Genomic DNA, 24829 nt, shown 5'->3' with positions numbered 1-24829 from the left:
GTCATATCCTACTGTCTCTGAGCCTTTCTACTTTAAACATTCCAAGAATCCATGAGCAAAAATAAAACAAAACGCCAAGTTTCCTAATCATCCACTATAACAAAGGATGAAAACAGTAAGGCAGAATTAACCAGTGTCCTCAAAAGTTCCCCAGTTTATGGCGCCTCACTCCACTTATCACACTCTATCACAGTTATCTAAGATCCCCTTAGATCTGTAGGGCACCCTGAGCTCAAAGACTGGATTGCTTTCATCACTGTGGACGCAGGACCCAACCCAGGGCTTAGCATGAGACAGACTCTCAGCAGTGTTCTGAATGAATGAACATCTGAATTGACGAATGAACACACAAAAGAACTCTGGAGCATGCAGGACAGGAAAAGGGACAATGTGGACTGCATGGAATAAGTGGGGGGGGGGAATGACCTCTGAGGTCCCTTGTGGTCCAGCTGATAATGAGTCTGTGGTTGATGTATCTTAACATACTGGCATTACATACATGTCCACTGTCATTAATGATGAAACCCTGTCGGGCAAATAGAAACAAATGAGAGGACAGTCTTTGTTTTAGCTGCTTTAGTGTTCAAAAAGTACTGCTGTTTTTATGAAAAAGCAATTTTAAAAATAAACCACCCAGGAGTTCCCACTGTGGCCCAGTGGATTAAGAAACTGACATCGTGTCTGTGAGGATGTGGGTTCAATCCCTGACCTCACTCAGTGGGTTAAGGATCCAGTGTTGCCGTGGCTGCAGTGCAGGCCACAGCTGCAGCTCCAATTTGACCCCTGGGCCCAGGAAATTACAGATGCCACAGGTGCAGCTGTAAAAAATTAATTAATTAAAAATCCAGGCACTTGGAAAAAGACAAAAAGAAGATGTGATGTGGCATATATTTTTTAATTGCTTAAGCTGACTTACAATAAAGAGGCTAAAGAAAGGGCAGAGGTTTGACAAACTTGGAGATGAGAACTGAAATTGCTGTGGCAGAGCCTGCAAATGTCCAGATCTTTGAAGAAGTTTGCTCTTACACAAAGATCCTTCTCTATGTTCTATATGAACAGCATGGAGCAGTTCGGAGAGAGAATTAGAGGGACCTGGGACTGAATTCCAGCTCCATCACTCACTCTGACCTTGACGAAGACGATGGTGCCCGCACTGGCTGTCTACAGGTCAAGCCTGCCGAATCCAGGCTCTAGGTCACTTTGGCTCCATTTATTTTCTGCCTACAAAAGTTCCTTTTCCCCTAAGCTATTATGAAACCAGAACATCAGTGCTAGATTCCTGAGTCAAAGAGCAGGAGACATCACTCAGAGACCCGGATAAGATCTGCATAACCATGTGAGAGAGAAGATTTATTACCATCTCTGAAGGATAGAGCTGGTACCACGGAGCAGGCAGAGAAGGTGACTAAGCTTGTGCTTAAGGCAATTATCCAAGAGCCAGTGCTGGCAGAGGAAAACAAGGAGCAGCCAACACCTAACACTGACTGGCAGGGAGACAGATTAGCTGATGTTTTTGATGCTGAAAATGGGTCACTGTATCCTCGGCAGTGCCCTTGGAATTCTAATGACTGAAGAACCCAGTCGGTAAAAACAGAGAACACTGACAGAGAACAGACTATGATCATTCTGACTCCATTAGGATCACTCAGTTTGCAAGGTGTGAAATCATTTTGTCTTTAGCGAGAACAGAAGGTCGGAAAACAGCATCCTCCCAGATGCTCCCTTCCTCCTCCCTCTTTACCTCCTCAAGGCAGTGAGAAGCAGCCTCAGGCTGGGTGGTCGGTGACCGGGAGGGCTCCCTGGTCTCATGACTTTAGGCCTTAGGCTTCCTTACTTGAGCTTCTGGAATCTTCATTCCCTCAGTATAAGGAACATGAGGTTGGGCCACTTGTCTCTGAAGGATCCACCAACACTAAAACTCTTGAGTCTAGGAGCACTTTGATTTTTAGACAAACTTTTATTTTACTGGCAACACCAATCTTATAGTTCCATAATAGTGTTGCCATCATCTCCCTGGAAAAATAAAGGAGCACATATATGACCCTATTTTTTACAGTAAGATAAGAGTAGCAATTATTATCTGAGACCTGGCAGGAAAGATGATTTGGCCAAAAGTCACCCTAATATTCTGAGATTCAGAAAATATAGTCATTTTTTTGAAAAGGCACAATGAATAGGCCCAGAGCAGAACAGTGAAATAAAGGTGTTCTTAAAATTTCTATAATTCTAAAACATCTGGTTCTGAAATGAGCATGGGCAGCTCTGAACAAGTGTGAACAACACCCAATGCATCACAGGGCCAGAAGGAAGCGGGACCCTCTGATCCTGCAGGTCTCAGTTCAAACGCCACACTTTCTCCAAAGACCCTACTGGGCATCTCACTCCCTCCTCCCCTCCCCGTCTGCCTGTTAGAATTACTGCAAAGTGAATTCTACTGACCTTCCAAAGCACTTTTTTATTTTTAACAGCCACACTCACGGCATATGGAAGTTTCTGGGCCAGGGATCAAATCTGAGCTGCAGCTGCAACCTACATCACAGCTATGGCAATGCCAGATCCTTTGCCCAAGTGTGTGGGGCTGGGGACTGAACCCATACCTCTGCAGAGGCCCAAATCACTGCAGCCAGATTCTTAACCCACTGTGCCACAGTGGCGACTCCTCCACAACACTTTTTATTAGGATCTTTGGAGCACATACAGCTGTCTTCCCGGATTACAAATTATTATGCACATGTTTCATCTCTATTTTAAGTTCATCATATGGCTTGTAATTCTAAATTAATACCTATAAAACCAATGATTCTTCAGAAAAAATATGGCTTCCAATTCCTTTTTTACTAGAATGCACAGGCAAGAAGTATTTTACAGTAGGACCCAGTAGATATATACTACATGTGAATATAAGTATATAAATGAAACAAATGTTTCACAAATACTAATCAAGTACAATACACTCTGATATTCTCTATTCTTTTCTGTTTTACTCTATTTCATCCTTTTTAATAGTCGTAGCAACTGACCAAACTGATGCTTATGAACCACTAATGAATCTCGCTCTACAGTTTGAAAATCAGGGCTCTAAAAGAGTTATTGAAAAAGAAAAAAAATATTTAAATGAGGATCTGTTTTCTGAAATTCATTCATAGTTTGACTCCCCCAAAGTCACACAGTTTACTTATTCCGTGCTTTCCTCGAGGTGCCAAATGCAACATACGTTATCTTGCCAGGCCCCTTTGCAGCTATGCACAGCCATGACCCATTTCCTGCAAATGAAGTGTGATCAGAGTCACTGGAGTGTCTTTAGGAACATTTTTTAAGGGGCCAGATTCCCCTGCCACGCCCCTCAGCCCTTTGCCCTTTTCCTCTTCTTCTGGCCTGAAACGTGGAGACAACACGTGGTGGTGGGGTAGGCCACGATGACAAAACCTAAGAGTGGACGAGGACCCCAAGAGCACAGTGACATCGCTGAGCCACCAGAGCTGCCGGGGACTGTCCATCTCACCTTATTATGTGAGACAAATAACAGCCTTACTTGCTTAAGCCACTGTTGGGGTTTGTAAACATACTCCAGAATGATCCTACAAACATTTTTGAACTCAATGATCCTCTGCGGGAGGTCAATTTTTTAAAAGAGAAGGGTGTCTTTTCTCCAATGCCTTATTTGACAGAAAGGTTTTGGAGATGTCCAGGACAGAAAATGCCTGCAGTGATGGCTTCCTAGAAGAGAAGCCTTCTTGGTAAAAATTTAAGTCATGTGTTCATTTAACTTCACCCCCCAGCAAGAGCAAGGCACTGAAGGTGCCATGAAGAAGAGAACCCTAAGAGGCTTATATCTGATGCAAGAGGCAGAGACAACAGGCCTGTACGGTATCATGAGATAAACACTATATAAATAGCACCAGGGCACTGGGAGGGAACCAAGATGAGGCAGGAGGGATTCACATGCCTTTCAAAGTGTCACAGGCAACGAAACCAGCAAATTTTGTTCAACCATCTTAGCATCTTCATCTCTCGTCTAAAAATGCACTGAAAAGGATTATTTTTAAATGGAATAATGCGGAGAAATACCTTCCCATGGTTTCCAATGAAACACTTTACGACTGCTAAAAACATCCCATGGAAAAGAACTTTGGTTTTTTGTTGGCTTTTTTAAATGAAACCTCCAAATAGCTTTCTGCATCTAGGAAAAAGACTTACCACCTGTCTTCTCACATTACATTTATTTTACATTTGTCAGTTAAAGTGGTGCCATTATGGGTGTCAAATGACTTCTATTTTAGCACTTTGAAAAGATCAACAACCAAAGAAAACATGTTTTTATTCAATATCGAACACTAGAATAATAGACAGTAGACTAACCAGAGCAGTAAGACAGTAAATGCTGTCAAATATGAAAGATAAGATAAAAAATTTAAACAATACATACTAGAAACAAGGACTTCTATTAATACATCGATGCAGCTCATCAAACCAAGCTCTTACAGCAAAGTCCACATAAAGATCGCCGTGACCTCAATACAGTGGTTTCACCACTACAACCAGATTCTCAACAGACAGGTGGACAGACCCACCTGAGTCTATCTGGGATTTTCTTTCTTTCTTTTTTCTTTTTTTTCTTTTTTTTGGTCTTCGCTATACCACTTTTACTCACAGTGGCCATATTTTCAAGCCAAAATTTAATTGAGTCTAATTACTAAGATTAAAACTAACCTAAAAAACCAGTCACCCAATACAGATAAACACCATGCCTGACCCTCAGCTGACAAGAAGAAATGAGGCGGGCAATGGGAATAAAGGACTTTGTTTAATACAAATTTTAAGCAATATGGTTTAGGTGCAATGTCTATATTAGCCCATGAGTATCTTTTTCTCTAAAAGAAAATAAAGGTTTTTAGGAAGGTTTGGGTAAGCAGGACAATGGCAAATTATCACGGACACAAAGTCAGGACCTCCTCTGACTGTAAATCCTCCTGCTGCTTCGTAACACTCACTTCTCCTGTCGTAAGCCTGTCATTCAGGACCATAAAAAATTCACTTCTTAGGGCAAGTTAAATTTCAAAACTATTTTTTTTGGCCACTTTTTCCATGGCATGTGGAAGTTCCCAGGCCAGGGAGAGAACCTGCACTGAGCCGCCGCAGTGACCATTCCGATCCTTACCCTGCTGCACCACAAGGGAACTTAAACTTTCTGAATAACTCACATTTGGGGGATTACTTTCCACTTTTACTTACTTGCTTTCCTCTTTTATATTTATGTTCCCTTGACACCGAAGTTACACACACAAGTAGTTTATTTTTTTTTTATTTTTTATTTTTTTTGGTCTTTTTGCTATTTCTTTGGGCCGCTTCCGCGGCATATGGAGGTTCCCAGGCTAGGGGTCTAATCGGAGCTGTAGCCGCCGGCCTACGTCAGAGCCACAGCAACGCAGGATCCGAGCCGCGTCTGCAACCTACACCACAGCTCATGGCAACGCCGGATCGGTAACCCACTGAGCAAGGGCAGGGACCGAACCCGCAACCTCATGGTTCCTAGTCGGATTCGTTAACCACTGCGCCACGGCGGGAACTCCCACAAGTAGTTTAAAGAATCGAATAGTGGAGTTCCCGTGGTGGCGCAGTGGTTAACGAATCCGACTAGGAACCATGAGGTTGCGGGTTTGATCCTTGGCCTTGCTCAGTGGGTTAAGGACCCGGTGTTGCCGTGAGCTGTGGTGTAGGTCGCAGAGGCAGCTCAGATCCCACGTTGCTGTGGCTCTGGCGTAGGCCGGCGGCTACAGCTCCAATTCGACCCCTAGCCTGGGAACCTCCATATGCTGCAGGAGCGGCCCAAGAAATGGCAAAAAGACCAAAAAAAAAAAAAAAAAAGAATCAAATAGTTGTGCAGGATTCATCACATAAGCAGTGTCCAGCCACCCCACTTTTCCCGCTTCTCAGAGGAAGCCACATCAGATCTTCCGGTCATGCCTTTGGCACTGATGTCCATATCTTCAAGTGCAAAGTTATGCTGCTGCTCTTGATAGTGAAGCTATAAAAATTCATTATCGGTTGCTTTCCCATTATAAAAATCACCTTCCTCTAATCCACACCCACAAACCCGCACTTCCCACCCCCCACTACAGTTATACCATCACTGTGCATGGTTCTAGCCCACAGTATTATCACATAAAGGCCATTTACAGCTGAGACGTGTTACAAAAATGATTATTCTTCTTTTCTTGGAAAACTCCTAGCCCATTTTAACCAAAAGTAAGCATTCTGGGCTAAGCGGTTTACTGTTCTTCCTGTGCTTCATCGAAAACAAACAGAAAAGAGCTTTTTTTCTTTCTGAAAACTTCAAAAATAAGTAGTTATCCAGGCCACAGGACACTCAGCATCCTGACAACACCATCTGGGATGTACATACACAGTGTTTATGCTTATGGTCCCCTTCGTTAAAGAAGACTAACAATTTGTCAAATAACCAGCAATGGTCTACTGCTTGAATCCTAACTTGGACAAAAATGTGGGTACCTCCTGAAGGAGCAAAGGATTCCTGTGGGCTGTAAGTCTTCTCCATCTCAATCAGCCCATTCCCACCTTCCTATCAGCATGAAACGCCACCACATCCAGGATGTCAGCTGTGATAACCTTCCCCACGGCAGAACCAAGGTCTGGCCTCAATGACTAAATGCCATCAGGGAAATGGACACCTGCTTTCTGCTACGGGAGGTGGCCCTAAATGGACCAAAGGGACCGCCAGGGCTGGTGGGGCCCTGGGAGGTCCAGAAGCAAAAGAAATAACAAACTGGAAAACTAAAAAGAAAGAAAGAAGAGATGAAAAAAAGCGTCAGGTTAGAAACACGAAGAGAGAAGAAAAGGAATAACAGTAGCTAAAATTTATCAAGTATCTATGTGCCAGACACTGTTCTATGTGCATTAGCAACCCAGCCACAACCTTTACGATGGGAACTCTCACCGCCCCCACTAGACAGACGGGGAAATGGAGGGATTGAAGGTAACGACCTGTTCAAGGTCATACAGGAAATGGCCGGCCCAGAGCAGGAGCCCAGGCCGTCTTAGCCACGAATGCTCTTTAAACATCATACCTACTGCCTGCATTTGACGTTCCCGCACACGCTGGGCTAGACTCACCAATTACCTCTGGTGCCTCTCAAGGCACTCTTATTTTAAGTTGCCTCAGTGTGAAAACAGAGCTTGGCCTTAAATATGCTTTGTGGTTTTCTAGTAAATACATTATTTGTGCTTTTCCACAAGGACTAGCCTCCCGGCTCAAGGGTGTTCATTAAAGATCCTCATGTTCTTGTGCAACCCAAAGGAGATCTGATTATTAAAGACCAAGCTATTACAGAGGAACCAAGAACAAAGAGGAAAAAAGCATTTCCCTGACTGCACTCAGATAAGCCAGCCTGCTATTTGCTTCAGGGAATGATGTGACCTGCCTTGACTATGAAACAGCTTTCTTGTGGCTGATGAGAAAATTTCTACCCAGCTACCCAGAAAACTTCTACCCGTAGCAGAAAAGGTCTGCAGACTGGAATAAATCAATCTTGCCAGCCTAGGACCTTTCCAAATACATTTCAGATAGACAGTGTCAGAATGGTTGAGAAAAGTACAGGTCTCCTTCAACAAGGATGAGGCTTTTAAACACCAGCCGTCTCCCGAGTTTCGTTTCGTAATTCTGCAGAATAGGATCCACTCTTGGGACATGAGCTTCATGCCTCCTTTGACTGTGCTTTTGGCTGTTTAGTTTATAATTCTGAGCACCTCAGGGGCCTTTCCCAGCTCCCGCAGGAGCCTAGACAGGGAGAGTCTGGCTGGAAGACAAGTGGCCTGGGGACCAAGAGGGGTCTAAAGAGCTTCAGAAAGACAGGAAGCCTGGACTGGCATCTGGGCTCTCAGCTGCAAGATCAGAAGGGAAGCTGTCTCCTTTCGCCCCAGCCTGACAACTTCAACACACAGCCAGCAACTCTCCAGAAAGCAGCATTTAATGAGGACAAGAGCTTAGGGATGGAAACAAGATTGTGAAGGAAGTCAGAGATTCTGTCACAAGAAGGATTACCTGCACGCACAAGCGCAAAGCTCGGGAAGAAGGAATGAGATTTTCTGGGGGTGGATTTGCAGAGTATCAGGAGTAGAAACAAGAAAGAAGGACTGATATCATGCATGTACAACGAATATCAGAGCTATTCCACAGTTACAGCCAGTCCAGGCGATACTCAGACTCAGTAAGTGCTCACAGAAAACAGGTGTTAAAGGCTGGTAGAGATGCTGACTCCTCACTGAAAAAGATAACCTCAGTTTGCTAAAGTGAAAGGCATCAGCTAATAGTAATAACAATAAATAATTAACAATAACTGACACTTAACATAGAGCTTATCATGTGAGAGGCGAGCTCTAACCCTGTCCACTCGTTTCTATTAGCATCTATGCCTTTCACAGCCAATGAAAAGGGTCCTTTAATGGCAGATTAGTAGGTCCCATTATTAGAAATGAGGACAGACTGAAGTGGCACTTTGCGCCTAACACATGAACTGCCTCAAGTTCACTGATTCAGTTATTTTTACTTTTTCAAAAATCAAAATAACTTGATGCTTGTAATAACTTCCTTAAAGGGTCCTTTGAAAGATCAATAATATACTACAGGCAAATATCTTCTATAGCAAAAGACAGGGCTGAGGGCAGGTAGTTTAATTAGCTTCAGTGTTGTTACTCCAAATTCTTATAACATCAGAGTTGTTCTTTGCTTTTAGTGAAAACACAGAGCTCAAGGAGTGTGTTTCACTAAGAACCCTATTCCCAAGGCTGTGAGCAAAGGGAACCCTTGCAGAAGTTCTTAACTCTTTGCCTAAGAAATAGACACCACATATATATATATCCGGGCCACTATGCTGTGCAGCAGAAATTGACACAACATTGTAAATCAATTGTACCCTAATAAAAATAAAATAAAAATAAAAAACATTGGCGTTCCTGTCGTGGCTCAGTGGTTAATGAATCCTACTAGGAACCATGAGGTTGTGGGTTCGATCCCTGGCCTTGCTCAGTGGGTTAAGGATCTGGTGTTGCCGTGAGCTGTGGTGTAGGTTGCAGACGCGGCTTGGATCCCGCATTGCTGTGGCTATAGCGTAGGCCAGCGGCTACAGCTCCAATTGGACCCCCTAGCCTGGGACCATCCATACGCCACGAGTGTGGCCCTATAAAGCAAAAAAAAAAAAAAATCTTAAAAAATATAGACATCAGAGCTAAACAAGAAATATGATAATTCATTGAAAACATGTATTTGCTACCAATTTCTTTTTTTTCTTTTTTTTTTTTTCTTTTTTGTCTTTTTGCTATTTCTTGGGCCGCTCCCGCGGCATATGGGGGTTCCCAGGCTAGGGGTCGAATTGGAGCTGTAGCCACCGGCCTACGCCAGAGGCACAGCAACGGCAGGATCCGAGCCGCGTCTGCAACCTACACCACAGCTCACAGCAATGCCGGATCGTTAACCCACTGAGCAAGGCCAGGGACCAAACCCGCAACCTCATGGTTCCTAGTCGGATTTGTTAACCACTGCGCCACGACGGGAACTCCAGCTACCAATTTCTAAGTGAACAATCCAAAAAGAATTTATTTTGATAATGAATTAAGAACAACATAGAAGAATTATAGCTACTTAATGTTCTTAGGCAATGCTGAGATGACAAAAGACAGTATAGAATATTTAATAATAAAAGCAGGATTTCTACTTGGATGTAGAATCTAGACATTTAGACTCTACCAGGAGTTCCATAATTTTTTAAGGATTAGTGTGATGAAGTCATCAGTCCCCTACAGAACCTGCACCTGTCTTGTGCAAGGAAAAGTCATCGTTGGGAGGGACACACAAGTGCTTCTCATTCTTCACTGCACCCTTACTCAGGTCTTCACGTCAGCATCCTGGAAGGAAAGGCCCAGCGAGAAGCAACTAGGAGGTTCCCTCTAAGTGAATGACACCCACTTCTAGATGAGAAGTGGCCGCCCAACCAAGGTCCAGGCCCCCTCAGGTTGGGGGTCAGCCCTTTGGCCAGCTGCCGGCTGCAGGTTAGGGCTCCTCCTCCCAGCGGCTGATTTGGTTTCCCTTTGCCCTCTGCTGTCTGTGCCCAGGCCATACCCTTTGGACCGTGAACACACATCTTCACTACATCCATCTGGAACTGTTTTTTCCTGAAGACCCCAGCACAGGGCTGGGCTGAGAAGGAACTGGGTGAGTCCAGTTAGATAGTCTGGCCTCAAGGGAGTGAGCTGAGATGAACTTCTTAAAGACTCAGACCACTGATTCAGTCACTTGTTCCAAAAACAGTTACTGACTTCCAACCACTTGTCAGGGGAAAGCTCAGGACAGACCCGGGCCCTGACTTACCTGAGCAGAGGGCTGACCAGGCAGAGAGAGGCCTAATAAAGGGCCGTAGCTCCAGTGAAATGTGCAGTTGTGCTGAGGGCTTTGAGAGGCAATGGCCTCGGAGCACACGGGGGCACACAGGCCAGGACAGGCCATGAGGAGGGGACAGCGGCACCCGGGGCTGCAGGAGGGAGGACCAATCGCCTGCAAAGGGGGCGCACTGGGCAAGTGTGACCCAAGAGCAGGCCCTGTGGCTGGAGGAGGGAGGGCAGGGTCTGGGAGAGCCAGAACGGGCGGGGGCTGATCAGCAGCCTGAGCCAAGCTGTGGCTTCAGAGCAAGCGAAAGGAAACCCAGGAGGAGCTGGGCACGTGGGTTTGCAGAAAACTCAGATCCAGGAGTTCCCGTCGTGGCGCAGTGGTTAACGAATCCGACTAGGAACCATGAGGTTGAGGGTTCGATCCCTGCCCTTGCTCAGTGGGTTAACGATACGGTGTTGCCGTGCGCTGTGGTGTACATCGCAGACGGGCTCGGATCCTGAGTTGCTGTGGCTCTGGCGTAGGCTGGCAGCTACAGCTCCGATTCGACCCCTAGCCTGGGAACCTCCATATGCGGTAGGAGCAGCCCAAGAAATGGCAAAAAGACAAAAAATAAAATAAAAATAATAATAAAAAAAAGAAAACTCAGATCCAGCAAAATCCTATCCATAACCCCCATGTACTCACCAATTAAACTTCTGGTCAGTTTGGCCCAGGACTATTTGTAACCACACCAAAGAGGATATTCATCCAAACACACGATCTGACTCTTTGATATCATAAAAAGAACAGCAGACTGGGAATTCCGTCTGTTTGGGGAAATGAACTAGCCCCTCTATTTCTCTAGTGCATCCCTTTGTTTCCACCTTTTTTTAGCTTCCAGGACCCAGCATGTTCAGGATGGTGTGGCCATAGACTACCTCAGTGCCGCTTTTTTTAAAATAAGGAGGTGGGCACTGGACCACTTGATCCATTCTGGCCCTAGGACTCTGATAGAAAAAGGGGAAAAAAAGATACACTTTAAAAAACCCTAGTGGCCAATAAACATGGAGGTGAGCCTAGTATTCATGTGTAATTAGAGAAACTACAGTGCAAAACAACTGCTGGTAAGGATGTGGATCGACAGGAACCTGCACCATTAAATAAGAGCACAAACTGGTGTAACCACTTTGCAAAACAATCTGACGGTATCTGCAAAGACTGAAAATGTACCCAAGCCGTGACTTAGCAATTCTACCCTCGGGTACCTACCCTAGGTCAACTTTCACATGTGGAAAATGAAGCACACGGAAATATATGTAAGAATGGCTATGGGAGTCCCCTTGTGGCTCAGTGGCTTAAGGCTCCGGCATTGTCACTGCAGCAGCTTGGGTCACTACTCTGGTGTGGGTTTGATCCCTGGCCTGGGAACTTCCATAGGCCTTGGGTAGGGAAAAAAAAAATCAAGAAGGATACATTTGACATGGTATCTTTCTATAATGTTTAATATACATATATGATGATACTATCTATTGTTTAGTAATATATTTATTTTTTATAAAAGTTGAAGATATACAGGAAAACGAGTCCCCTTAGGGAAGAGACAGGGAAAGCGAGCAGGGAAGGGGCTTTATTTGTGGTATTTTAACAGCATCACGTAGGTGGTGGATACACGAGGTAATTATTACATTATCTATATGCTTTTTCGTACATAGAAAATATTCTAACAAAAAAAAGGGCAGGAGGGAGGAAGACAGGTTGCTTCTCTAAATCAAGTGAGAACAGTAGAACACACAGATACAGCCTCGGGCAGCAAAGGAGGCCGGCTGGCCTTGAACGAGAGAGAAAGTGAGAGACGCGGGCAGGCATGGCTGAGGCCAGAGCGGAGGGCTCCCCTGAATGAATCCTCTCAGCACGCTCATCTATGAAAAGGAGGTTGTGACAGAAGAGGCCTAAGGCCCATCCTTCCAGATCTAAAATCCCAAGGCTCTCTACTGCACTGCCCCAACCCAGCCCGTCTCGCCTGGGGCCCTGGCACTGGGTACAGAGGGCTCAACCCAGGTTTGCCCACTCAGTTCATTTGTAATCTAATGGCTCTACAACTTGCATTTACCTATTATCTGCAGAATCAGAGGTTTTCATCCTCCGGCTCACACCTGATCCCTGCTAATGCTGCTGTAACAGAGCACTGCCTGGATGCCTTAAACAACAGAAATTAATCTCCTCGCAGGTTTGGAGGAGGGTCAGGGATTTGGGCAGGGTGGGTGCTTCCAAGGCCCCAACCTTGGCTTTAGATGGCTGTCTTTTCCCTGTGTCCTCACCTGCTCTTCCTCTGTGTCTGTGTCCAACTCTGCTCTTTTGTCTTTTTAGGGCCAAACCAGCGGCATATGGAGGTTCCCAGGATAGGCGTCCAATCAGAGCTGCAGCCGCCGGCCTACGCCACAGCCACAGCAACACCAGATCCAAGCCATGTCTGCGACCTACACCATAGCTCACGGCAACACCGGATCCTTAACCCACTGAGCAAGGCCAGGGATCAAACCTGTGTCCTCAAGGATACTAGTCAGGTTTGTTTCTGCTTCACCACCACAGGAACTCCCAACTCCGCTCTTCTTGTAAGGACACCGAGCACGCTGAATTAGGGACCCACCCTCATTTTAACCTAATTGCCTCGTAAAGACTTGTCTCCAAATAGGCCCTTTCTGAGATACTAGCGTTAGGACTTCAACACATGACTTTTGGTGGGGACCTAATTTAACCCTCACAAAATGACAATGGGAAAGCCCTAAATCCTTCTGCTCATGGGTTGGTGGGAGGAAGCAGCAAAAACTTACTAACTTACCACAAATTAAAATTTGTTAGCTACACTAATTCTATAACTGTTTACTTCTTGTCACTAAGATGCTGCACTTTTTCATAAACTTGGGGACAACTTTTATATCGGGGTGCTTAAAATTGAGAAAGATCAATGATTAGATGTAGCTATTTACGATATTCAGGCAAGTAAAAATTCTGACACAGAAAGTAAATAATTCCATCTTTTCTTTTAAGAAAAACTCATTCATTTTCTAGAAATAACTTGGTTGGAAAAACATCACACACCTGGTTACCGAGAACTAATGCCTGGTGCCCGAATGACATATACATATCATCTCCCCAGGGTATTATTTCAATAGACTCTGCTGAATAGAGAGTTGCTGCTGGGTTAGGCCGCAGCAACACATACAGCATCCTATGATGGACAGTTGGCCATTTGTCCCACTTCCAGCATGTTGCTCACTTAATTTAGCCCAGCGAGTGACAAGCCGAACTCTGCTGACCAGGCCTGCAGAAGCTTCAGTGTCTGCTAACCCATACAGAGCCTCCTTTCTTGTGCCTGTAAGTCACAGGAAAGAGAGCCAGGTCTCATTAGGGCAACACCATCCAAGGACACTGGGAGCCATGGAAATGGGCCATTTCGGAACAGTGAGCCAAAACCTTAAATGCCCAGCATGGGCAGCTAGCTGAAGGACACTGCTCCCTAAGCCACAGATGGGTCTAGCTTTCACTTGGGGAAACTGCGGTTTTGGCCAAGTCAGACTTACCCCAAAGTCAGGTGAGCACATCATTCAAGTTTATCCCCAAAGAGCAAGTATTTAAAGATCAACTTCATCCAGAGAACAAAAGGAGCCAGAGGGAACCGAGAACATCCAATAGGAATGCTGTCAGACCCTGGTCCCAAAAGAGCACCTAAAATAAGGCAGGCACCAGATCCAAGTGCAGCCCAAAGTCTCCCACGTGGCTCCAATGGCACCCAGAGTCCCCAGGAAGGAGGAGGGTCCATGTTGTCAATACAGATTGGTGATTCAGACACAGGTGACTTAAACCTGCAAGTAAAACTAAACAGCTATCTGTTCTTCAACAAATGGTTCCTGAACCTGTACAGACACTATTTCTAATGTAACAAACAGGCAGAAGCTCGGCGGAGGCTGTGCTATTTACCTTGGTAGAGTAGCTCACAGTGGCAGCACCAGGTTTAGATGTGGACTCTCCTGAGAAGCATGCTGCTGCCCCCTGGGAATTATCCTGTTGACACCAAAAGTTCTCATTATAATTAAGTGGAAGAAGTGTGAATTATATCACTTATTAAAAATGAAGCCAACTAAAGTTATTCTTAAAGAACTTCAAAGTGTTTCCAAATTTTCCTACATGAAAATATGAAAAATCAAGGCAGATTTTACAACATGTCCGCAGCAAAATCTCTCACCGCTTTACTAGGAGACCTTAAGTCCTTACCGTTTTTCACATTACGTAAGATCAGATGCCAGATAACTTTACTTCAATTTCTTTTTTTCTTTTTTTTTTTTTTTTTGTCTTTTTGCCATTTCTTGGGCCGCTTCTGCGGCATATGGAGGTTCCCAGGCTAGGGGTCCAATCGGAGCTGTAGCTGCCAGCCTACGCCAGAGCCACAGCAACGTAGGATCCGAGCCGCGTCTGCAACCTACACCACAGCTCATGGCAACGCCGGATCGTTAACCCACTGAGCAAGGGCAGGGATCGAACCCTCAACCTCATGGTTCCTAGTCGGATTCGTTAACCACTGCGCCATGATGGTAACTCCTTTACTTCAATTTCAAAGCTCCTTACTATGTACTGCACATACGCTGCCATAAACATCTGTCAAGTCCATGTGCAAAGATAGAAAGTTAGCTCAGACACCACAACTTCAAACCAGAAAGGCTAATGTCACTGGATGTGCCATAGGACATTGTGAAAATATTTTTAAAGAAGCAGCAAAACCCAGCAAAGCACTTAGGGTTTTTAATTTTTTTTTTTTTTGAAAACTAAACATACATATAGTTTTGAAAACTAAATACATGGAGATGTTTTCATTTTAGATGGATTTGTTTTCATTTTAGGTTTTTATTTTTCATCTTAAGTTTCTTTGGGAGAAATTTAAATGTTGGCTTATAGAATGTTGACAACTAAGGGGAGAGTAGGTCAAAGACACAATTCTTTAAAATAGGTGCCAACTAAAAATCAGATCAAAAATGAAAACACCACTTGTCTCAAAGCATCAATAACAGTAACACCTCCATCCACTTCTCCAAAACTTCCTCTTCCACTCTAGACATCACTAACAAGTCCTGTCCCTCTGGAGTCACACCTTTTCCACTGCCACTCACTGCTCTCACGCCCAGATCTCCCCTGCCAGCTGCCCCGTGGTCCAGCATAACCATCACTGCCCTGCACGCACCCTCATGCGCTAGCCCTCTTCTCACTCCATCCTATTCACATGGCCAAACACCAAACCCAAACAAACCCAGTCCTTAGCATTTCCACAACTGTCTCACTGGGATTTTTTTTTTTTTTTCATGTATAGTTGATTCACAATGTGTTGATTTCTGCTGTACAGCAAAGTGACTCGGTCATACAGGTATATGTTCCTTTTCATATTCTTTTCCATCATGGTTTATCAAAGGCCACTGAGTGTCTGTCATTCCCTGTGCCTTACAGTAGGACCTTGTTCTGCACACTGTTCTGAACATGGCTAGAGAAATCTAGTCAACTAGAAGGAGCAGGCCAATTTTCAGTGCACCTCAAGCAGCAGAGCCCCTGGTGCAGTCAGACGGCCCTAATATTCTCCCAAGCTTTCAGCTCTTCCACTGCACTGGACACCGTTCGGCTCCTCCCTCTCTCCCGGCATCCAGCAGCCCCACAGCCTGCTCCACCAACAGAACACAGGCAGTCGGAAGAGGATCCACAAGCTCCCGTCACTGTACCTACTGACCCACCCGAGGCTGGGCCTGCGTACACCCTCCTCTCTCCTCCCATCACTATGGATGGTCTGTCCGTTGCCCAAGAGCAAGCCCCCCACTGGGCTCCAGCCTCTCTTACCCACTTGGGGGTCCCCCCAGGTCTCCCTCTTCTCCCACATCACTCATCTTCCCACTCTGCTCGGGCACCACTGGCACATATGAGAGCTCACAAACACTCTATTTCCCATCTTTAAAAAAATGACTTTCTTCTTTTCCTGTTATGGCTTTGGTCCCATTTCTCTGCTCCCACTTTACAGAAAACTCAAAAGGTTGTCTCTATTGGCTGTCTCCAATTCAATTCCCTCTGTTACCCTTTAAACGCACTCCGATCAGTCTGCTGCCACCACTGCTCCACTGGACTGCTCTTGTCATGTCACTGATGGCCTTCCTTCCACGAAATCCAGCAGCCTCATGACCCCTGACCTCTCAGCAGCATCAGGGACAGTGGCCCTTCTTTCCTGAATCACTGGCCTCTCCTGGCTTCAGAGCTTCATCATAACAGCCTCATCGGAGACTTCTCAGTCCTGGGTGGTTCCCCCACCCAGTCTCCTTGCTTTAAATGCCAACCACGCACAGCTGCTCCCCAAATGCATGCTTCCACACGACTCCAGCCTCTTCCCGTCACTGCCCAGATTCTAGGAGGCCACATCCAAAGCTGAAGCCCTGGAAGCCCGTCCAGACTCCTTGCTTCTACATGCGCCTCAACTCACTAAGCAGCCACTCATCCTTCCAAAGGCGCAGACAGAACACCCTGGTGTCACCCTTGACTCCTCTTACCTCCGCCATCCAGTGCCTCATCAAAGCCTGCTCCTTCTACCTTGGAAAATTATGAAACATACAAGAACATATGTAAAATCTGACCATTTCTCACTCCTCCGCAGCCAACACCATCGAGCCTCAAAGGGATGAGCAAAAGCTCCCACCTGTCCCCCTGCACCCCCACTCTCCACAGACACAAAAGATCAGACAGGTGAGGTGCTGGCCTCAGTGCCCTTGCCCCCCTCGGAGGTAAAAGCCAGCATCACTCAGTGACCTTCCAGGCCACGGATAAGGGCAGGAGCCCTCGCCTCCCACACCTCTTCCGCAACTCACTCCATTCCAGCCACATGATCCTGTGGGTAGAACAAGCCAGGGCCTCTCCCCAAGCTCCACTCAGCTCGGCTCCCTTGTTCCAGGATGACTCTGGGCCACCCCCAGGTCTTCAGGCGTCTGCTCAGGGCCACCTTCTGCGGGAGGCCTCCCGAACGATTCTGCATTGAACTGTAACACTCCCTGCCCGTTCCCCTGCTCTTCTCTACAGAGGCCTGTACTGACGGCACTGATAAAGAGATGATCTTAATTTTGCTTCAGTATCTGTTTCTGTATAAGCACAGGAGAGCAGGGGTTCCATTTATCCTTTGGCCGTACCTGTGACATGTGGAAGTTCCTGGGCCAGGATCAAATGCACATCACAGCAGCAAGCCAAGCCACTGCAGTGACAACACTGGATCCTTAACCAGCTGAACCATAAGGGAACTCCAGAACAGCAATTCTTGTACACACTTACACCCTCAGGGCCCAGAAGAGCTCCTAGCATCATGCAGGCAATAATTATTTACTGAGTGAATGAAGGAATAAATGAACATATTAGATGATTTGAACTATATATTATATCATGTTTTTAAGTTTGATGTAATCTAATTTATCAATCTTTTATTACCAATGCATCTTAATATCTTATTTAAGAAATCCTTCTTGGAGTTCCCATCATGGCACAGTGGTTAACGAATCCGACTAGGAACCATGAGGTTGCGGGTTCGGTCCCTGCCCTTGCTCAGTGGGTTAAGGATCCAGCATTGCCGTGAGCTGTGGTGTAGGTTGAAGACGCGGCTTGGATCCCACATTGCTGTGGCTGTGGTGTAGGCCGGCAGCTATAGCTCCAATTAGACCCCTAGCCTGGGAACCTCCATATGCTGCGGGAGTGTCCCAGAAAAGGCAAAAAGAAAAAAAAAAGAAAGAAAGAAAGAAATCCTTCTTGACTCAGATGTAACTTTATGGCATTTCTTTAAAAAGAATCAAATAGTATGAATCACAAAGGAGGGGACCGAGAAGTTGCTTTACTCTTGCTCACTGAAGACAACATAAGTAAGCTAAAAGACAATGAACACATGGAGATAAGACCCAAAATATATAGACGCTTCTTTAAAACTGGAAAGAAAAAACCCCACAACAATGAAATACGGACAACACTGATAATGAGCAATTCAAAGAGGAGGTTCAACAAGCCAATAGTTCTAAGAAAAGGTGCTCAGCCATACTGCTGATCAAAAAAGGCAGGCTGAAACAACTGTGAAAGATCATTTACACTCATGAAACCGAAGGGGAAAAAAATCGAGCTATGCCAATAGTGAATGGTGGTAACGATGTAGATAAACTGTAATTCTTGAACTTTTCTGGTGGATGTAGAAGTTAGAACACAGAATAAACTGTATTCTCTGTTATTACAAGGAAAGTAGTTTTTAAGATTTGTAATAGATAATTCTGTGACATGTTCATGGTGCTTTGGAATACACATAAATGAATATATATAAATTCTGGGTGTTCCCAGCGTGGCTTAGCAGTTAATGAACCCGACTAGTATCCATGAGGATATGGGTTCAATCCCTGGCCTCACTCAGTGGGTTAAGGATCCGGTGCTGCCGTGAGCTGTGGTGTAGGTCACAGATGTGACTTAGATCTGGCGTTGCTGTGGCTGTGGTGTAGGCCAGCGGCTACAGCTCTGATTAGACCCCTAGCCCGAGAACCTCCATATGCTGCAGGTGCAGCCCTAAAAAGACAAAAAAAAAAAAAATTAATACATACAAATTCCTTCTATATTTTCCTTTTTTTCCCCCTATGCCTACATTTCCAACTAAAAGGGTGCAGTAGCCTATAGAGTCAAGTTGCAGTCATGATTAGCCTTGTTAGGGAAGAAGGAGAAAGCTCCAAGATTCAAAAGAAACAAGCAATTACTGGAAGAAAAGGAATATGTAAACAACAATTCCGTCACTGCATTTCAAAGTTTCCTTTCAAATACAATTTCAAAATCGCTTAGATATTTAATAAAGCAGCAAACTCTTTTTCCAACATCAGACTCAATGACTATCACTTGAACTAAAATTTAAGCAAATATTTCCATGCTATGCCATCAACTCCTGGTGACCATCTTAACAAGAGCCAAATGCAGTCCTCCAAATGGTATCATTTCAAGGTGTCCTTATTCAAACTGTGACCTGAAGTTTGGCACTTGCCATCAGCCTCTACATGGAATAAAACAGGAGCCACTGCAGCTGCTGACCTGCAGCAGCCCCTGAGCAGAGCTCACGGTGAACATCAGGAGTGAGGCTCTCTGTTCTCTGGGAAAACTGGAAGAACAGGCTCTCAGATGTTCAGATATTTTTAGGAGAAGATTTTATGCGCCCAATTCTTGCATCTCCTCAGATCTAGAAAAACACTAAAATCCTTCATGGTGATGTCTGGTCCTTGTGACTGGTAGTGACCTTCAGGAGATCAGCAACAAACTTTTGTAAAATGTGTGTGTGTGCACTGGAAGACGTGTGTTTATCATATGCTGATGTTTCCCCCTTTTCCTCCTTGGGTGGTAGTTCAGCTCCATCTGAATGCAGTCACCTCCAAGGGTGAGAGCTGGTGAGTCCTGAAGACTGTGAAAACTCAGGATGCTGGCCCTGACAGCTGAGGTGCAGATCGAAGGAAAGTTTCCTTGAGCCCAGGCCTCTTCTGTTCCTGCTCCCTGCCCTGTGTGGCAAAAACTCCTAGCTCTTCCCCTCGCCTCCTCCAAGTGGTTTCTCAGGGCTCCCTGAGATGCTCTCTCCAGGCTTAAGTCCTAATGTCACCCCAAATAAAACTTAACTCTCAGCTTTCAGGGTGTGGATTTTTTTTAATGGACAAAACCAAATTACTGTGCCCGCCAGTGTCGCAATGTGAATCCTAGGAACCGCTAGCTGCCATCACACCTTCCTGACGGGGAAAGAGACCAGACCACCTGGGAAGGAAAGACCTTTGCGTTTCTGCCAAAATAAACAAAGAAAGAAAAGGCACCAGCATTTTCTTCCAACTAATCACTATCTAAAGTGGCACTGGGCCAGAAAGGCCTCTGGTTACCTAAGCTCCTGAAGCAGAAACAAGGTTTTAAGGATTCTGATACTGTCACTTCTGTAGAACAAGAGTATCAAAAACATTCACAAGATAAGGCATCGCTTGGGCACAGAACCTGCCCCAGAATTCCTGCCCAGGACTCCCAGTGGAAGCGCTCACCCACCTCGATAGAGAAAGAGCCCTGAAGAGAAGGGAGGCCGGCCCGGCTGCAGGAAACAGGAGGCCAGGCGCTCTGTTCCTGGGGCGCTCTGGAGGGCCACTCGGATACAGCCTGGTCTCTTTAGTTGTGAAATGCGAATAATTATTTTCATCCCAACAAAGACCTCGGAAATCTCAAGTGAAAAGAATGAGGCAAAAATGCAAATTAAAATAGTGTCATGAAGCTGCAGAGCAATTTCTGAGCACAGCGCCCACTCCCTAAGTTCCAAACACTGTCCCAAATTCCCACAGGCAAGTATGACTAACTTAGGTCACATCAGAAAGTGAGGGAAGGAACGAATACTTATAAATTAGAAGCTAACACCATCTCCCAGTGCCCAGAACACAGCAGACACTCCACCAAACCTGATTTCACCCTCAGAACAACCCTACAGGGTAGTGTTGTTATAGCCCCATTTGACTGATGAGAGAGGGCTGGGGAAATAAACTGTCCAGAGCAAAACAAACACAGAAACTACAACAAAACCCTTAAGTACTCAAACCCCCAACAGTCTGAGGCCAAAGCCCTGGCTGGTTCCCTCACAGCAGCGCTGCCCACCAGAAACAGAACAAGAGCCACACATGTAGGGGGTTTATATGTTTAAGCTTGTTTTCTTTTTTTAAAATTATATATATATATTTTTTTTGATGTATAGTTGATTTTCACTGTTGTGTTAGTTTCAGGTGTACAGAACAGTGATTCAGAATATATATAGATATTCTTTTTCAGATTCGTTTTCCTCATAGTTTATTACAAAATATTGAGTATAGTTCCCTGTGCTAAATGGTAGGTCTTTGTCAGCTATACATTTTATACAGAGTCTTGTGTATATGTTAATCCCAACCTCCTGATTTACTCCCCCTTTCCCCTATGGTAACTGTAAGTTTGTTTTCTATGTCTGTGGGTTTATTACTATTTTGTAAATAAGTTCATTTGTACACAGATGCGATGTTTAATTGTCTAACAGGCACCCTAAAAAGTAAGAAGAAATTCAGTGAAATTTTTTTTTTTTTTTTTTTTTTTTTTGCTTTTTAGGACTGCACCCACGGCACATGGAAGGTCCCAGGCTAGGGGTGTAATGGGAGCTACGGCTGCCAGCATACACCACAGCCACAGCAACGCGGGATCCGAGCTGGGTCTGTGACCTACACCACAGCTCATGGCCACGCTGGATCCTTAATCCACTGAGCAAGGCCAGGGACTGAACCCGCAACCTCATGGTTCCTAATCAGATTTGTTTCTGCTGCGCCATGATGGGAACTTCAGTGAAATTTCTTTTAATCACATATTTTATATACCCAATATGACAAAACAGAATCAATCCATTGTGCAATCAATATAAAAAATATTGAAAAGGTTTACGTTCTTTTGTTCATAATACGCCTTTGGAACCTGGTGTATATTTTACATTTAGAGAACATTTTGATTTGGACTAGCCCCGTGGTCAGGATTTGGTCAGGAGCCACCTGTGGCTGGTGGTCCCATGTGGGGACAGTCCAGGTATACAGCACACTGACTCCTCAGAGCCTGAGACCCACACATCCATCCTTTCCATCTCACAGCAGGTGCTCTGGAGGGCAGGTGCCTGGAGGCACCACGGTCCCTTCCTTCCCTGGTCACCTGAAAACCTTCCTTTTCCGGCTGCCTTTCCACCGAAAGTCACGCTCCATCCCCACGCAGTCCTCCTCCCCCACCACTTCCTCTTGACTTTCTTCGTGGCATATCACCAACTACGTTATCTGTTCATCCCCTCTTTATCGCCCATCTCCCGCCATTAGAATTGAGGCTCCCTGACAGTGGGGCCTTTTCAGTATCTTTTGTTACTGTTCCCAAAGTTTGGCACAGTGCCAGCACAGAGAAGGTACTGAAAAAGTACTTGTTGCATTTATGAACCACTACAGCCTAAGGGCACAAATTCTCTTCCCCACCAACTAGGAAATGCACTAACCATAGACAGCGTCACAGGGAAGTCAGTTTCCCAGACTCCCCCACCAAAATCTATGTAACCCGTAACCTAACCAAAACCTGACCATAACCTACATAACCCGTAATGTAACCAAAACCTAGGAGGAAACAAACAACAGGGCACATGCCAGTGTGAGCAAGTGGCTCAGGAAAGAGCAAAAGCTGCTCTAAGGGCCAGGGCATCATACATTTCCCAGGTCCTGGGATCATTCCTAAAACACCACAGGCCTTCACCTGAATGAACAAATCCATCCTAGGGAGAAACAGAAGCCAAGCCCAGCTGCGCTCAGGTCAGGGGATCATGTGCAGGTTATCCTGGAATCTAAGCAACAGTCACAAGGCTGTGTAAACACATGTTGTAGGCGACTTGCCCTGATTCCTGGATTTGGACTAGGTCCCTGTGCTACAAAGATCTGCTCTGATGTTACCCAACAGAAACTCAACCCATACTACTGAAGCAAAAAAGGAAATCTGATGGTAAAGATTACTGTTTAGACGCCAGAGTCCTCAGCCTTCCTGCCTCTGGTCCATTTCCAAAATTCCCGGGGAAGTAGTTACAGCTCCAGTCTGATAGTCTGCTCGCCTTTGAACCAATCAATGACCCTGGCATTGGTTCCACTTGTAATAACCCTGTGGAAGGCTGGGTACTAGGGATGAGTCCTAGAAAAGGGGCACCAGGCAGACAGATCCCCGCAGTCCTTCAGAGCCCCTCAAACCTTCCATTTCCCCTTTCACTGTAGACCGCACACAGAAGTGTGACTACTTACTTAAAGTTTCCCTTTCAGACTACGCGTAAGCTCTGGAAGACACACACACAAAAAAGTTTTATCCAAATTAATGATAGACCGCAACTCCATCAGCCCACCAGTAAATCCTCCTCCTTTATAAGTAGGCACCTGAGGTGATCCAATGGGGAAGCAGACCATAACTTTTTATTTTCCTTTTTACGGCCGCACCCGAGGCATATGGAGGTTCCTAGGCTAGGGGTCGAATCAGAGCTACAGTCGCTGGCCTACACCATAGCCACAGCAATGCTAGATCCTTAACCCACTGAGCGAGGCCAGGGATTGAACCTGCATCCTCACAGAGACTATGTCAGGGCCTTAACCCAATGAGTCACTTCAGGAACTCTCACAAAATTTTGTAACGCCCCCTTCAAAACTGCCTTGTCTGAATGGCCCCTGCACACACACCAGCCAGATTCCCCATGGGAAGCAGGGCCCTCAGTGACAACACCAGATACTCTATCAAGAAAGGTGAAAGAGCTGAGAAAAGAAATCTGCCAAAGTGAACCCTCAGGTAAGAAAAGCAGCAACAGAGCACCGAGCAAGGAGGTAGCACCATGTCCACAGCATAACTACAGGATGGAGAGGCAGCCCTGAGTCAGGGCCACATGAGTGCCTCTCCCTTAGACAGTGACCTGCTTTGGCCAACACCTGAAACCCCGCTTCCAAGTGAAGGTATGAACTTCTCAGGATGTGCACCTGTACTTCCAGACTCTGGAGGGTGTGTGCAACATCCCCATGTACTCCTCAAAACTAAAGGAAAACATCTCTAATTTGTAAAGACGCTGGGGCATCATACGGTGACAAAACAAGAATAATTTGCCAGGATCTGGTCTCTGAGGTATATCCACATATGGAAGCTCAAATGAAAAGTTGATGGATAAGGCCCAGACACGGCCCTTTCAGAGCTCTCCCCACACTACTCAGGTTGAGCAAAGGCTGGGGGAGGAGGGAGTAGCTTGCACGAGGTGGTTTGGCAGGAAGTGGCTACAACAATACTTCAACCAGGCCTTTGCTATCAAACCCCATGTTCTTTTTTTTCCTTCCAGTTTTTGGATATAATGGAACAGAGCAATGTATATGTTTAAGATGTACAGTACAAGGATCTGACTCACATACAGCATGAAATGGTCATGAGCCATCATAGCACATAGATACAAAATTAAAGAAACAGAAAAAGACATTGTTTCCTCATGTTGCGAATTCTTGGGATTTACTTTCTTATTTGATGTATAACCTAGAGCTGCCTTAATTACATCTGTCACAGGGTACACTGTAACTTTAGTACATATTTATCTTACAGCTGGAAATTGGTATGATTTGATGGCCTTCATCCTATTCTCCCAGCTCCACTGTTCTTTCTACTAGCTCAAAAAACCACAGCCAACTTTGGTAAAGTGAGTATTTCCCAATTTACAACTGCAAGTGACACTTTCATTCTGGATGCAGAACTAGCATGTATACACACTAACAAAAACCCCAGCTCTACGGTTACAGCTGCTACATGACATTGAGCAAAGTATGTATTTAGCTTCTGAGCTTTAGTTTCCTCATCCACAGAATGGTGACAAGG

General features: G+C 45.3%; 1 protein-coding gene across 9 annotated transcripts in view; it reads right to left on the bottom strand.

Annotated features, from left to right (window-relative positions):
* The window catches only part of KIAA1211 (KIAA1211 ortholog), a 264569-nt gene that overhangs the window by 197748 nt on the left and 41992 nt on the right, over window positions 1–24829 (bottom strand). For 8 of the 9 annotated variants that reach the window (XM_021101354.1, XM_021101353.1, XM_021101357.1 and 5 more), the window contains exon 2: window positions 14357–14440. The exons of the other annotated variant lie outside the window; for it this stretch is intronic. The gene's annotated coding sequence lies outside the window, so the exon portion shown is untranslated. The remainder of the gene's footprint in view (window positions 1–14356; window positions 14441–24829) is intronic. 9 annotated transcript variants of the gene reach the window in all.

The sequence above is a fragment of the Sus scrofa genome, chromosome 8, assembly GCF_000003025.6.
Source record: "Sus scrofa isolate TJ Tabasco breed Duroc chromosome 8, Sscrofa11.1, whole genome shotgun sequence".
NCBI classification, from domain to species: Eukaryota; Metazoa; Chordata; class Mammalia; order Artiodactyla; family Suidae; genus Sus; species Sus scrofa.
Note: the sequence above shows the minus strand (reverse complement) of the source record. Positions and strands in the feature narration are given on the sequence as shown.